Below are 16,494 nucleotides of genomic sequence, written 5' to 3'. Positions count from 1 at the left end.
ATTAGATACATGAGCTCTTAACCTCCTACGCCACTGCTGGGAGAAAGTAAGTTGTTGCTTTTCTGTCAATCTGGCTGTCACATAAACAAAAGACAAACCAAGAGCCAAAATATAGGGGAAAGGGAGAAGGGACCATGCATCTCTGCTCAGAGGTAGGTAACTTGTAGTTGATTCTCATGCCCACGGCTCAGTCCTGGTTTTAATGGCGAAGCCTGCTTCGCAAGGGGGGTCTCTCAAAATGCCAGGGAACCAAAGTGAGCGGCTTGCTGGGAGCACTAGGACCTGGTGAACGCTCAGGAGGAGCAAATCCTCGGCAGGGAGCCGGACAGAGGAGCTCAGTCGCTGGGACGAGCAAACCGGGCCGTGAGGGGTGGTCGAAGCGGAGAAAGCTGGAAGCCGGCGGGTTCCCATGCAGTCGAATGCCGCAGCCAGGTCCAGCGACATGTAAGCAAGCGCAGTCGTCAGCCATGGGTTGCTGCCTCCCGGTTTTGGTTGGAGCCCATCGATTTCACAGGTTGCAAACAGGCGGTTGGGGAACGCGCGGAGACTTTGCGCCATACCCTTCTCCTGGGGGCTTGATGGGGGGGGGGGGGGGCTTTTCGCTCAAGGACCAGGCACAGTGGTGCAAAGGCTCAGCTTTCAGGGAGCGCGCCACGGCGCCAGTTGTTTCCCTCGGAGGTCGTCTGCTGTAGGGAAAGGGAAGTCAGACCTAGTGGGTTACTTTTGCAAGCGGGGCGTGCGCCAGAAGGCAGAGATACTCAAGATCGTGTAAAGGACGGATTGCGCGTGTGTGAAGTGCAGTCAAGACGCTTCTGATTTATGGCGACCCTATGGATTAATGACCTCCCAAACGTCCTCTTGTTTACAGCCTTTCTCAGGTCCTGCAGACCGAGGGCTGTGGCTTCCTTGCATCTTGTAGGGTTTTCTCTTTCCTTGTTGCCTCAACTTTTGCTAACGTTATTGTCTTTTCCAGTGACTTCTGTCTTCCCATAAGATGCCAAAGTAATATAACCTCAGCTTAGTCATATTAGCTTCTGGGAGGCAGGGAATTGCAGGGAACTTGCGGCAAAGGAATACATCGCGAAACTCTTCTGCCGCGCCATTGGCTCCATGAGCCGAGGCAGCTAAGCCCATCGCCACTTATACCCTTCAAAAGGCAACAGGCGCATCCATCACGCTTCTCAAATTGAACGCCAGTAAAAGTAAAAAAAACTATATATGCCAATTATTTATCTTTCTTTTAAATGTCAAAATTATTTGCGGCTCCAGAAGTGTTTTTTCTTGGTATTATGGAAACGGTCCGATAGCTCTTACTGGTTGTTAAAGGTTCCTACCTATTCTACAGAGAGAGATTCGGAAACCCGGTGGATTTGGTGTAGACCCCACTGATTTGTGTTTTGTAGTCCTTAACCGACACATGTAAAAGGAATCAACTGTCAGCTTTCTTCATTGTCCAGTTTTCACAACCACACATAGTAATGGGGAATACTCTTATATGTGTTATCTTGGTTGCCAGCAATACATCCCTTATTTATCCCTTTCTAAACTTGTTGCCTTCAAGTCACAAATGACTTATGGCGACCCATGGCAAGTTTTTCAAGATAAATTCTACTCAGAGAGAGATGACTTGCCATTGCCTTCCTCTGCACAGTGACTCTGGTACTCCTTGGTGGTTTCCCATCCAAGTATGCCCCAGGGCTGACCTTGCTTAGCCTGGGCTACCAGGTTAGGGCAGTTACACCCCGTTACCCTCTGTGTAATACTCACTATCAGGGTGGATTTTCTTATCCTTTTAAATGCTTGCTTTTGAGAGGTGAGGACTTTTAACTCCTTCTTCTTGTAAGTACAGAGATTCAAGGAGTGGTAGTAATGATCAGAGCATAAAATTTAATCTTGTGCCTGTGAGCTGAGAGATTCGACATTGGCTAAGGGGTAACAACAACCCAGCTCTTCAGCCCTTCCTGAAAGGCTGCACAAGGGATGATGACATCTTTGCTGTAGTTGGATGGAAAAAGCTTCAGAGTTGCCTTTAGACCTCAAATATGACTCAGTGATGCTTAGGATGCTCCAGTTGATGTGATACAGTTTGATTACCCTGATGCTGGGGAAACGCTTGCAAGAGTGGACAACTTCCCTCAACCCAATTCTTCTGAATTTGCCTCGTCCCTTCTACTTAGCAATCAGCTCTCCTGAGGTCTGAAACCTGGTTCTGTCTTGCTATTTTCCCCACTCGCAGCTTGTTACTTTTCCTACTGTGCTCACACTCCATCTTTGTAATCACAGTATGTTACCTGTCCTTTTCAGTTCCTCCCTGAGCACTTTTTTTGTTTTTTTCTCTTTTTTTACTAAGTTACAGATCATACTGCAGTGAGGAGGCTACCTTATTTTTACTCATAAAAGTGTGCATCTGAATAATGCACTACAGGAACCACAGTGCTGTGTGTGGGATGTCCAGAGACCTTGCAGGGACTAAGGGACAATGAACCTGTTGACCACATATCCTCACTGCAGACTTTAAAAGTGTATAGCTGACTAAGCAATCTACCTTTGCCTCTAATAGCCATGATTGTTGCGTTTTAAGTCTCTGCATGTTTCCAATCTATCTTTTATCTTACCTGGAAAACGATTACCCTGGTGTGTCAGTGTTTGCTCTGGAAGTAGGTCAAGCAGGTTCCAGAGATGGCTGTATACACAGTTTTATGGCTCCTCAAGGTCACAGTGTTTGCTTGTAAATTTGCAGCTTTGCTGTGCAGTTGCTATGAGTTGGGTCCCTATCATGAGATTGTTTCTTCAACAGAACTGCAGCAGGTCATAACTGTAGCTCTCCCCAGCCCTTTAGTCTCCCGGTCCCTCCATCCGTCTTCTACCAGCTGAGGAAGCAGAACTCTTGTTTTGCCCACAGACCACAGAAGGAGAACAATGAGGAAGAATTGAGAGCAGTAGGTCAGTAAAAGCCTGGGCTCCATCCTCCTCTGCAGTGGTAGTGCTGTTAGAAACAGATATGACCTTTAGGTTGCAGATCTGGAAACTCTAATAAAAAGAGACCACCTATACAGCCAGTTGTTGAATGGGGGGAGGGGCAGGACTATGCAACAGGCAAAACCATATTTTCTGGGCCATAAAGAATGCAATTGAGAGAATGGCCTTCACTTATATGATAATGCTCTGCTACTGAAGTGTTGAAGTGCTTTATTTTATCCCGAAATCCTGTTGTTTGATTGCAGGTACTAATAATTTAAATTAACCATTCATGGTTTCTACAGGTGGTTTTTATTAGAGTGGGATGTTTATTGCACTCCTGCTGAGTACCATTGCCTCAGCGAAACAGAAAAAGAATTTGAAGACAACCCCCCCCTTTCATCATTACATTTAAATAAAATTTAAAAGTATATATATATATATATAAACAGGCCATCCAAATTATTACACAACACATTTAAACAATTGGGGAATGTTTTTTCAAGTAAAGAAACAAAATCTGAAAAACATAAAAACATGAAAAGACACATGAAAACAGGTAATGTCTTAAAGGTAAAGTTAGTCCCCTGTTCATGCATTGGGTTGTTACTGATTCATGGTGTGATGTCACATCATGACATTTACTGGACAGACTATGTTTATGGGGTGGTTTCTCATTGCCTTCCCTAGTCATCTACACTTTACCCCCTGCAAGCTGGGTACTCAATTTACTAACCTCAGAAGAACAGAAGGCTGAGTCAACCTTGAGCCAGCTACCTGAAACCAACTTCTGTCAGGATCGAACTCAGGTCGTGACCAGAACTTTGACGGCAGTACTGCAGTTTATCACTCTTCGCCACAGGGCTCCTGCATGTCTTATACAGTAAATAAACAATATCTGATACTTTCAAATTTGAAACCATGGATAGAAAGCCTAGAAACCCCATTTTAAAAATCCAGACATGAAACTACTGTTTGCAGGCTTCCATGCAGCATGTGGAATGTATGGGAAACCGTTCCAGTTATACAGTCTCCAGCCTACATAGCCTGCACCGAACAAGCAGATTACAGGTTTTAGGAATACAGATGACCAAAGTGGGAGTTGCCAACAGGTCTGAAGAAAAAGGTCTTGTCCCTTTAATAGAGGCTTCCTAAGTGGAAACGGGCAGCCAGATCTTATCATGGTGTGGAGGTAAACAGTCTCACCTGATGAATAACATCTCATGAAGCCTCTATTAAATCATTAGGACACATTTGCTCCAGGCTGTTGACAACACTAGACCAAAGCTCTGTGGTTGACAATTTTACCCTGTGGTCCGCTGGTAATCAGTGTTGACTGTAGGAAAACAGGCCTTAATGAGATTAACTACACCAAAAGAAGTGTAGGAACTTCTCTTGCAGTCTGTTACATTTGTGTGCCTCTTGCTTGTGATTGGGCAGTCCTGGTTTAAACAAACAAATACACTTGTTTTGGCTCTGTGTGCTGTAACTAAATGTGATTTGCAACAAGGCACAGCCAACAACAGTTGCAGATCTACTGTGTGACCTTGTTTGTGACTCTGTTTATTTTGCACAGTGAGGCTACTTCCTTGCTGTAGGAGCAGGATGACAGATCATGTTTGACAAAGACTTTTGACAGTTGAGATCAGCTGCTCTCTTTGCTGTTGAGGCTATGCAGAATACCTGTAAGTGCGGGAAGCCACATATTTAATGTTTCTCTATATAAAAACTTCTTGCAGATTTAAAATGAGCATATCCAGAAAAAAGTTCACGCTTTAGTCAATCACATGCTGTAGTAGTTTTCCATTTACAGGGAATTGTTAATATAATGGGACTGAGACAAACAATGTAATCTCTTCCCTGCAGAACTTACGTGGTGTACTCTGCTGTAACCCCTCAGTGCTGTCCATTTCATTCTGCAGCATGTATAGACCAGATCTATGACATTATTAGAGAAGATTGTGTCAAACTGCTTGTCCACCTGAACCAGAATCTTGATAACAAGAGGTAACATCAGAGACACTTACAGAAGACTGAATCTTCCACACTGAAGGTCTATGCAGAGAAAGATGTAATGTATAATTAACATGGCTAGTTGGGTTCAATGTTTTGAATTGGGGAGTGGATCTTAAAAGCCTAGCTGTATGTATGTGCCCGCGTGCATGCTTAGGAGGTTTTTCTTTTTGCTTCAGAGATTATGGAAAGGAAAGCGAAATTCCCACAGAGAGAAAGTCTGCACTTCCCTCGCCCAATCCTGCTGCTTCTCTGTGATTTCAGACCTGGGAACTAGGGGAACTGGTGTTTGAGTTGTGTGCTAATGCCAGGTACAGCCATTTAATGAATGGGTCTTTGAAGGATAAGAGGCTTCTAACATACTATAATTGTGGTGCTGACATTATTGCATTCCTTGGTAACATATCAATAAGCTGTCCTTATCTACAAGCCACTTGGATTCATAAACGATGCAATCAGCTACAAATATAGACTGAGAAAAAAATATGCACGCTGTGCACATCATACTCTGGTAGTTCTATTCCTATCTCGTGGTCACAACCCTGCCATGCATCTGTAACTCTGTCAACTGCCCCCAGTCATGTGACTTTGCTCAATTAGCTACACTGTGAATGAGTCAAGTGATCTTCCCGTGAGGAGATCCCAGGCGGCTGACGATGAACGTACCAGTTAGTCTCTGTTCCCGGCTAATCTCTCCCAAACTTCTGATACTTTAACCTATAATTGCAAAATGCTTAAGTAAGTACTTTAAAAATTTCTCTGTGAGGTAAAATTGCAATTCTACCTTCCAGGGGCATACCGCCCATGGAGACAAGGGGGTTAAAAGACCCCGGGAGTACTGGCGGGGGGCTCAAAATTGCCCCCCTCCTCCCTGTAGCGCCCATTGGAGCTGCCTCCTTCTCTCCCCAGGCCCTTGGGGGCAGGGCTTGGAGGCAGGGGCAGCTCAGAGGGGTACCACAGCAGCAGGTTGCTTCCTGGTGTGAAGAAGAGCCTTCTGCCGCAGCACCCCGCCCCGCCTCCCTGCAGGCTCGCTTCTGCCCTCCCCAGGACCTGCAGGGAGGCAGGGATGATGGATCGGGGAGCCAATGTGCTGCTGTGGTGCCCATCTGAGCCACCCCTCGAGCACGGGGGGCGGGGCCAGGGGGAAGTGCCAGGGCAGCACCATTTCCCTGGGCACCATTTCCCCTTCATATGCCTCTGCCACCCCCCACCCACCATTTTATAGAAAGGGAACTTGGGTTGAGAAATCTTCCAATGGATAAATATCTTGAATGGGATTGGAATGCATGGTCTGTATTTACACAATGTACTGTTTGTTTTGGAACAGCATAGATCAAACGTCTTCATGCTATGCTTCTTGGAAAGACAAGTAGCAGAACCTCCTGCCCAACCAAGCCAAAAAGCATTTAAAATCTATGGTTCCTGATGTTCTGCTAACATGCACCAGCTTTCTTTCCTCTGTCAAAAAAAATTATCCTTTAACACTCCAGTTTTACTGTGTGGTTTTGCTGTACTGGAAATATATTAAAGTCAGTGGAATTACACTGGAGGTAAATTGGTTTATGATTAGCCATAAAGGTCTTGGGAATATTTTAAACACACGAAGCTGCCTTATACTGAATCTGAGCCATGATCCATCAAAGGTCAATATTTTCTACTCAAATTGGAAGTAGCGCTCCACACTGAGGACGGTCACATCACTCGGTTCTTTTAACTGGTGATGCTGAGGATTGAACCTGGGACCTCATGCTCTACCATTGAACCACAGTCCCTCTCCATTTTCTCATGTCATCCCTGCCTACACCTTTAAAGTTATATCGAATGAGCCAGCATGGATGTTGCAGGGACAAGAGTGGATTTGCATGCTCTAAAAATATATTTCAGTTGCAGTTTTCTTCCATGTGTGGGAGGACAATTTTCATACATCACAAATGCATGGAGCAAGGCCATCAAGGTGCTTCCGCTGTCATGCTTTTGGTACACTATTCTAGACACTTGAAAAATCATTTTTGTAGTGGCATACCTGGAGCTGAACCTTGTGCATGTCAGTATATGCACATGATGAGTTTGCTGTAAGCTAAAGTAGCTTTTACTTCAAGGCCAGTTCTTAAATATCCCTCGGCATGATCGACACTGCTCTTTCTGCCCTACTTACACTGACTCCCCTGAACACATCTTGCTCTTCTGTCCTAAGTATAATAGCTTTAGGCTGGACTTCTCTGCCTTAACTTAATTCTCAGATCTTCATATCAGTGCAGAGATGATTTTCCTGCTCAACAATCCCAAGGCTGAAATAACGGAAATAGTAGCCAAATTTTTGCTGGGCATTTTGAATTAGGTTCCCTTGGCTGCTGACCATATTACGTTTACTGCTCCCTACTGAATTTACTCTTTACTCTCTCTCTGTTGTATATGCCTAATAAAGGTCTCTGAATCTGAAGCTAAAGTAGCTGGAAATTAACAAGAACAGCTGGAGGAACCGGGTTTGATTCCCAGCTCTGCCACCTGATCTGTGGAGGCTTATCTGGGGAATTCAGATTAGCCTGTACACTCCCACACACGCCAGCTGGGTGACCTTGGGCTAGTCACAGCTTCTAGGAGCTCTCTCAGCCCCACCTACCTCACAGGGTGTTTGTTGTGAGGGGGGAAGGGCAAGGAGATTGTAAGCCCCTTTGAGTCTCCTGCAGGAGAGAAAGGGGGGATATAAATCCAAACTCCTCTTCCTCTTCCTCTACTACTACTACTACTACTACTACTACAACTACTACAACTACTACAACTACTACTACTACTACTACTACTACTACTACATCATCAGTGGTTTCTAATCTGGGGTACACAAAAAAAGACATAATGGGTTTGCTAATATGGGGATACAATTTTAGGGAAATAGGTTGCCAATGGGTACATGACTGCAGAAAAGGTTGGGAACCACTGTTCTCCATAAATAATGTGTCATATGAATATGAATTTTCTTTGCTACATGGAAGAGTGTGAATGCATGAATATTTACAGTTGTCACTCTGTGCCTTTATCACTTTTATCAGCATGGTGTGGTTAGGAGCAATGGACTCTAGTCTGGATAACCGGGTTTGATTCCACTTCCTCCACATGAGTGGAGGACTCTTATGTGATGAACTGGATTTGTTTCCTTCCCTCTTATTGTAAGAGGCCAGGCATTTGTGAAACTCATGAAACCTGAAGGGCAATCTTGGCCTAGTCACAGTTCTCTGAGAACTCTCCCAGCTCCACCCTCCTCACAAGGTATCTGTTGTGGGGAGATGAAGAGAAGGAGTTTGTAAGTTGCTTTGAGACTCCTTGAGATATGAAAACACAGAACATAAATCCAGACTGTCTCTCTCAGTAGATTTCAGTGCAGTGTTCCAGTTTTCTATCACCTCTCCTCGCCAATACATAAAGCTGTTGGGTGCACTTAATTCTTTAGCCCATTTTGCCATGTGCCTCATGCAATTACTTGATCCAAGCCAGGGGACAGTAAAGTTTCCTTCTCTGTGCCTAAAGAAGTTAAGTTGCACTGGCATGATGGACACTCCTACTAAAGACAGCCTGAGTTGTTTTAGTTCCCTGTATTTTAGTGTCCTTCAAATTAAATGTATTTGGTTCCTTAAATCCCTGCCTATCTCTTCCTGTTATATCAGAAGTCTGCTTGGATCAGATATTGATGGCAATATGCTGACCAGAAGCTGGTGCTAATTCACATAGGAATTCACCATGGTGTAGTGGTTAAGAGCAGGTAGATTCTAATCTGGAGAACCGGGTGTGATTCCCCACCCTTCCACAAGAGGGGCAGAAGCTTATCTGGTGAACCAGATGTGTTTCCACACTCCTACATTCCTTCTGGGTGACCTTGGACTAGTCACAGTTCTTTGGACTCTCTCAGCCCCACCCACCTACCTCACAAGCAGAAGTGTATCAAGGGGAAATGACACCTGGGGACAACTCCTGCTCCGGGCACCCCCCAGCCCCATGTCCCCCCCGTGCTCAGGGGTGGGGCTTGGGGTGGCTTGGATGGGCACCACAGCAGCAGGCCAGCTCCTGGGCCAGTCTGCTGCTGCAGAACACATCTGGGCTGCCCCCCCCCAGCCACCGCTCCCGCCGCCTCACTGCAGGCCCCTCCTGCAGAAGCTGACCTGCAGGGAGAGGGGGGCAGGGCGCTGCGGCAGGCTACCCAGGAGGCGACCTGCCACCCAGGGCCCCTCCGAGCTGCCTCTGCCTCGGAACCCTACCCCTGAGGGCCTGGGGAGGGAAGGAGGCGGCTCAGACGGGCGCCGCATACCACTCATGGGGATGGGGGGGGGACAAATGACCCCTGGTTGGCGTGGAGGAGGAGGGAGGTGGGGGCTATTGCCCCCCGCTGCCAGTGCACCTGGTGTCATTTGACACCCCCTGTCCCCATGGGTGGTACGCCCCTGCTCACAAGCTGTCTGTTGTGAGGAGAGGAAGGGAAAGGAGCCTGTAAGCCACCTTGAGTCTCCTTACAGGAGAGAAAGGTAGGATATAACTCCAAACTCTTCTTCTTCTTTCTGAAATTCTCAGAGTGACCTTGCAGAGTTTCACAAATGCCTGGCCTCTTACAATAAGAGGCAGGGAAAATCACTAGCTGTTCCTAACAGCAGGAGTGCTGTTATGGTATAGAGCTGATCTCCCCTCAGAGAGCAGAAGTATGCAAATACAAACCAGCTGATTGCATACTGTGACATGTATCAAAAGCTTTTATTCATAATACATTAATTGACAAAAGCCCATCTCCAGCAGGCCCCTCTCACAAAGCACAACAATGGATTTGATTAGCCTTCATTCAAGATTGTGGTTGTTATAGCAGTCCTAAATTGACTAGGAAGCTGTCCCCAAAAATGTTTTATGTGCATTGCATTTCAAGCAAATGTGTATATGCATTCATTCTCTTCCTGCCCCAAGTATTTATAACTCTATGATTAGCTTCATAATGCTACTGTGCAAATTCACATTCCTCTTTTTGTCTGTGTTGGCTTGATTGGTTCAGCCACTCCAAAAAGCAGATACTGAAAATATATTTGAATAGTTTTGAGAAAGGCACACCAGAAATATTTTTTCCATTTTCATTGGTTTTATCTGCCACCCATCCCCTTACAGGCTCAGGGTGGCTTCCAACATTTATATAAAACAATAACATTAATTTAAAACAATATTTAAAACAACATATAAACCACTTTCAACCATTGATGGTGGAAGTTCATTTAAATATAATGCTGGAACACTGAAGGAAAGAAGGTGGAAAAAGATTGAAGATGGAAGAGGGGGAAGCTGAGATGGAAAAATACCGTAGCTGCCTCAGCTATGTGCCTGGTGGAACAACTCTTGTTTTTCGGGCCTTACAGAACTGCATCAGGTTCTGCAGTACCCTGGTCTCCCTGGATGGAGCATTCCACCAGATTGGGGTCAAGGCTGAAAAAGTCCTGGCCCAAGTTGAGGCAAGCCGGACATCTTTCGGCCAGGGACCACCAGCAGAATTTCCTTTGCTGAGCACAGTGATCTTCTGGGGGTATACCAGGAGGCATGCTGACCCTAGGCCATTCAGGGCTTTAAAGGTAAGTACCAGAACCTTGAATTTGGTCCAGTACTCCACCTGATGCCAGTGCAGCTGGTGGAGCACAAGTTAAACATGTGCCCATCATGAGGTACCCATAAGAAGCCTCACTGCTCCATTCTGCACCAGCTGGACCAGTAGAGTGATGTAAATCAATATATAAATTTTCCTGTGAAAGCTTGAGTTGTCTTTCAATGTTGTGTTCATCTCCATTAGCCATTCTATTTGACCTCATGGACCACAGGAAAAAATTTAATTAGTTTTGTAATGCCTTTGTATTAAGACCAGACAAATATTTCACAAATATACGTGCGTTCCTGTGGCTTTTGGGATAGAGAAGGAAAGTCAAGGAAATACTCATTTTGAAAATGTAAAAGTCATTGGATCATCATAACCCCACAATAGCCCTATTAGGAACCTAGAGGTTCTTGTAAAGCTAAGACCAGCAGAAAAATGTAGTAATCCATATAGTCACAAAGTTGGAGAATGAGTTTAGATGATATACTAGGTAGCAAGTTCATAGAAGTGAATCAAGTAGCATTACTTAGTAGTTGGACAGCCAGATTTGAGTCCAGTAGCACCTTAGAGGCCAGCTAGATTTGAGCAGGAGGGATATAAACTTTCAAGATTCAAAGCTCTCTTATTTGGCAAAGGGACCTTTGACTCTCAAAAGTGTATATCTCAAAAATCATGTTGGCTTCTAAGGTGCTACTGGATTGTAATCCAGCTGTTCTAGTGCAGATCAGCATGGCTACCCTCTGAAACTAGTCATTGAAGGATATGTCCCCCCACACACACACCATAAGCAAAACCCCGTTAGAAGATTGTCTTCCTTCAGCTGAAGAATAGCTTGATGGCTAAATGCAGCATTTCCCAAAATGGACAAAAAGCATTTGTCTTAATGCAGACTGCTTCTGTTACATAGAAACTCCACATCTTTTCCATTCTGAGGAAGCTCTATGTCCTCTCATGTTTCTCTATAACTATAAGATCTCATCAATGTATATGGTATGTTTCACATCCCTTTGTTCTTTACTAGATGTATATGCTGCTATTATGTTTATGCTTTAAATTCAGGAAGATATGAAAAATAATAAGGAATAATGATATTTTTTTTACCTTGCTTGAATTCAAACATATGCCTCTTAAATTATTTAATTAATTAAAAAATTAAAAACAATGAAGAGGAAGAAGAAGAGGAGGAGGAGGAGGAAGAGGAGGAAGAAGGAGTAGTAGTAGTAGTAGTTTGGATTTATATCCCCCTTCCTCTACTGCAAGGAGACTCACTTACAATCCCTTTCCCTCCCCCCCCCCCCACCATAACAAACACCCTGTGAGGTGGTTGGGACTGAGAGAGCTCCAAAGAACTGTGACAATCCCAAGGTCACCCATCTGGCATGGGTTGGAGTACACAAGCTAATCTGGTTCACTAGATAAGCCTCCACAGCTCAAGTGGCAGAACGGGGAATCAAACCTGTTTTTTCAGATTAGAGTGCACCTGCTCTTAACCACTACACCACGCTGGCTCTCAATGAAAGAGAAGTTGACTATTAGCAGCAATGGTGATTGCTGAGCCTACAGGTGGACAACTCTAGATGGCTACTCGGTTTTTAAAAAAAGGATAGGTAAGAGAGCATTTAAAATTCTGAGCTTTTACAGTTTCACCTAGACTGCCCTGATGGTACATTTAATGTGAGGTGGCTATAAAAGGGAGTGGAACAATCTGACAAGAGGTGACGAAGCCACAGACAAGGACATGAATAAGCATTCATCATGGTCAGAAATGGCTCCTTCAAAAAAAATCAAGTTAATAGAAGTGAGCTGTCCATTGGGAATGGGTCTGTTTGTACAGATTTTTTAAAAATTAAGATGGCTTTGCTAATGAAGACCAAAGGCAGGGCAGTGCCCCCAAAAATGACAAGGTAAGGAATTTGTCCAGACTAATCAGAGGAAATAGAGAAGCTGGAGACATTGTGGTGCCTCAGTAAAAACATCCAAATGATGGCCACCAAAGGAACAAAAATCCAACCAATATGCTGCCCTATAATGGTACCCCCAAATCTGCTATCTCAACTGATTGAATGGTAGGTATGGCCTGCAGGCTGGTCCTGAGAGGCTCACATGGAAGAAGAGCACTCTGGCTGGCCTGTAAACATTCCTGAGCTGAAAATGAAATGGTCTTCTGGCAGAGTGTCAGGGGAGTGCTATCTAGGTGATTGAGATACATTCCTGGAATCGTGCTGTTGCTAGAAAGATATATGCAACCAGCCTGCTATATGTATCTACTGCCACCTGTGCATTCTTTCCTTGATGGCTTCACATGCTTGCAGACAACTAGGCTTCCCCTGGTACTCCTGTCCCATGCGAACTGTATTACATCCGTTATCTCATAGGGCAGGAAGCCAGGTGGCTTTGTCTTGCTATCTGTCGCCGACCTTGGGGAGCCTCAGCTCCAAAGACTGTTTTTTACAAACTCTTGGGAAAACGGAAGGGGGGTTCTCCACGGGGGATAAAGGGGACTGTGAATGCCAGCTTCATCAGAACTGGCTTTGCCAAGTGTGGTGCTTTGATGTATGTTCAATAAATGATACTGAGCCATACTTCAGAGTCAATTTATTGGCTTACGGTTGTGAGACCTAACACAAAGATAGGGTCTAGGCCTACAGCTTCAGCTCAAAAGAGGAGGTTGAGCCAATGGAGGGAAAGCTGAAGGAAGGAAGAAGAAGGCCAACAAGAGGACATGTTGAGTGCACAAGAGCTTAGCACAGCAAGAGTTCACCCAGGCCCTCTGGCCTATCTTAGCACCAGGGCATGAGGAGGGAAAACACAACAGTGTAGTGGAGGCCCAATGGTGGAGAATCCTGGGGAGTATGGAGCACCCAGAGCTGAGAAACAACACTAATGTGAATGTTGGGACAAGGAAGAATCTACAAAGGGAAGCCTAATGGCCCAATAAGTGGTTGAGGACCCTGGTATGAGGTTTCTACTACACTGAGGGTGACAGGAAGGATTGGCTGCATTGGAAAGATTTACACTACTGTCATAAGTGCTAATTTTGCATCTGGAGGTGGAATACTGAATGAACCAGAACAAGGCGTGAATTGCACCACTTCTTCATGCCTTATCAATGACAGTTCAAACGGGGAGTACTGGCCTCAAAAGCCTTGTCACCTGATCAGTTCCTAAAAGCTGAGGTTTGTGATGTGATGTTGTGGTGCCTCTGGCACTGAACTAGAATAAAATACATACCAAAAAAATATGTGATGGGAAAAATCCCCCACCCCCCAAAAAAGTATGTTAGGACAGTCCATTTCTGAACTGCTCCTTCAAACTGTAAAACCATGTTAAGCATCTTTCAGTGACTGTTCAAATATGGAGTACTCCAGTGCTGCAATCTTAAGAGCACGTTCCTGTCAATGGCCCTTTCTACGTAGATCTTCGAAAATATTTGTAAAATGTTTTAAATCCCCCTTTTGTTCATGCTCACCCCTTGAAACGATTCCTGCCACCATTTTCCTTTTTTTTCAGTTCTGTGTTGAATTGATGCTGCATTCTATACTCCTTGTATGCTTGATGCTTCAAAGATCCCACCCCCCCAATAAAAGAACAGAGAAATGCTGCAAATAAAGAGGTGGGGGGAAACTGGGTGAGCTCAGAATATGGTGCCAAGGAGGAAGTTCAGCGAAGCAAAGAAGTGTGGGAAATGCAGTCAATCAATTTCACAGCAACTGAAGATGTTTCCAAAATGTTTCAATCAGATAATCACTTTAAAAGGGAATTTATTTAAAATGTTTTGAGGCTAGAAATAAAAATGTTTTGGAAGTAAAAACAATGTGAGACTCCATGGAGGAAACATTTTATTTCCTGCCTTAAAATGTTTTAAATGAATGATGTACAAAAGCCCAGTAAGCCCCACTGAATAAAATATGTCATACAACTGCTAAGGATTCCTCCCAATGGCTGATTCCACACAGGGCAGATATAATGGGTGCAGGATGCTATATAACCTGTAACAAAAGATTCTGTAACAATAGTTGTTTTTTTTTTAAATCTTGGCAGTAATTTTTTTTAGAACTTAAAAGATATAGACTAGCAGCCAGAGGATAATTGCAGGAAGTAGATGTCTTCCGCAATTTGGGGGAGACATCTGCTTCCTACTGACGTTGTCCTCTACTCAGTGTAGAGGAAAAAGATTATCTGGGACCCCCAAATGGGTGGCAGGGCAGCTGAGGTACTTGGGTCAAATAGGTCGCCTATCTCTGGCCTGTATCAGCATCTTTCTCCCTTCCTTAAAAGAAGTGAATCTTTCACATTCAGTAGAAAATGCATTAGGAATGGGACTAGATGGACTTCCTAAGAGGGATAAAACTCAGTTTCTTTGTTAAGATGCCAAATACATCTTCTGAAGTGGCAAACTGAGCAAAAAGATCCTGATAATTTCTAACAATTAAATAAAATAATACTATTTCATATAGAGAGACCCATCCTGCTCTTGCTATGTTCTGTAATTGAAGACAAGACCTGAGCAAGGGCTGGATCACTTATAAACTCCATACCATTCAAACACAACAGACCTTCAGAGGACCCCTAAAGCACTCTACTGGCACAGCATGTCCTTTTGTGCAGCCTCCTGCTACTTCCAACCTATTCCTAGAGGTCCTGCATGTTCCTGGCAGTTCAGGAGATTTTATAGTAGAAGGGAAAGTACCTGGATCTCAGCTGTTTTTTTGCCTTGATGATCTTGAATTGCCTTCGGTATGGGAGCAGTCAGTGCACCTATTGAGGCACAAGGGCTGGGTGGGGCTTTTAATAATGGTTTTATTTTCAGCTCTTCAAATTGCCTTTTAATTGAATGGAAAGGTAGCAAACTTCACATGACCAGGAATGTGAATAAATTGCTGGCCTCTGCATTTGCATGGGCAGCTAATTAATTTTAATTGAGTATTTGAACAGAAATGTTTCCGATCTCAATCATCTTGACACTGAAAACTTCAAACCCTCTAAACAGCACTATTATAAAACAGCTGGGTTTAGATTTGTCTCTTCCAGCTCTGTATATGTGCCACGACCTAACTCCATGGTCTATTAGACTCCTCTGAGTCAAAGCCTTGCTGTTCAATTGTGTGGAACATGGATAACTGAGCAGACGTATGGAAGCTCCCCCACCCCCCCCACCCCCCCGCCAGGCAAGGTTGGAGCCTGAGCTGCAGACAATTCAGTGTTGTGTTTGCTTGTTAAGCCAGAAAGGCAAAACTTGCAATGCTTGTTTGCCTCAGTAGAACAGTAATGGCTTCCATTGGTAGTCATGTGTTCCATGTAGACAGCCACTGTGTGGTAGGGAGGAAATCCCAGCATCTCAAATGGTGTTGATATTTGTCTATCACATGCCCACCATTTGGGGTATTTATGTGTGTCTGTATCATTAGACTAGTAGGGCTTATGGGCTAAGGATGCTTTTCCATGTTTGGAGGGAAGTGCGTTTGTTGCCTATGGGTTGCCTCTTCTGTAATGTCACATCAGATGATTTTTGCCCACAAAACGATACAGGCTGACCTCTTCTCTGAGTTGGATATGTGTGTATGTAAAGTCACAGGTGACTTATGACGACCCCGTGTCAGGTTTTCAAGGCAAGAGACTTTGAGAGATTATTTGCCATTGCCTGCTTCTGTGGGCTAAGAGAGTACTCAGAGAATTGTGACTGATCCAAGGTCACCCAGCAGGCTTCTTTTGGAGAAGTGTTTTCCAGATTACAGTCTGCTGCTTTAAACCGATACACTACACTGTCTCTTCTTGAGTTGGGTACAGAACAGGAATTAAGAAGGCTTCTCTTGTAGAGGACGGTCATAACATGGACTGGTTTCAGTGGACAATTTACAAATTGTTTTCTAGCCCCTCTTCTGAAAAGAGATTTTGAGTCTAACTGGCTGGAGTTATCT

The 16,494-nt window shown here is 44.4% G+C and overlaps 1 protein-coding gene across 2 annotated transcripts in view; it reads left to right on the top strand.

Annotated features, from left to right (window-relative positions):
- Positions 1-303: 303 nt before the first annotated feature.
- Positions 304-16,494, top strand: part of SLC29A1 (solute carrier family 29 member 1 (Augustine blood group)) — an 81,469-nt gene continuing 65,278 nt past the window's right edge. Inside the window, exon 1 of one of the 2 annotated variants that reach the window (XM_048483203.1) lies at positions 304-444. The gene's annotated coding sequence lies outside the window, so the exon portion shown is untranslated. The remainder of the gene's footprint in view (positions 445-16,494) is intronic. The other variant, XM_048483232.1, reaches the window with a different exon arrangement.

This window comes from Sphaerodactylus townsendi, linkage group LG01, assembly GCF_021028975.2.
Source record: "Sphaerodactylus townsendi isolate TG3544 linkage group LG01, MPM_Stown_v2.3, whole genome shotgun sequence".
In the NCBI taxonomy this organism is placed as follows: Eukaryota; Metazoa; Chordata; class Lepidosauria; order Squamata; family Sphaerodactylidae; genus Sphaerodactylus; species Sphaerodactylus townsendi.
This window is presented reverse-complemented; position numbering and strand designations above follow the sequence as displayed.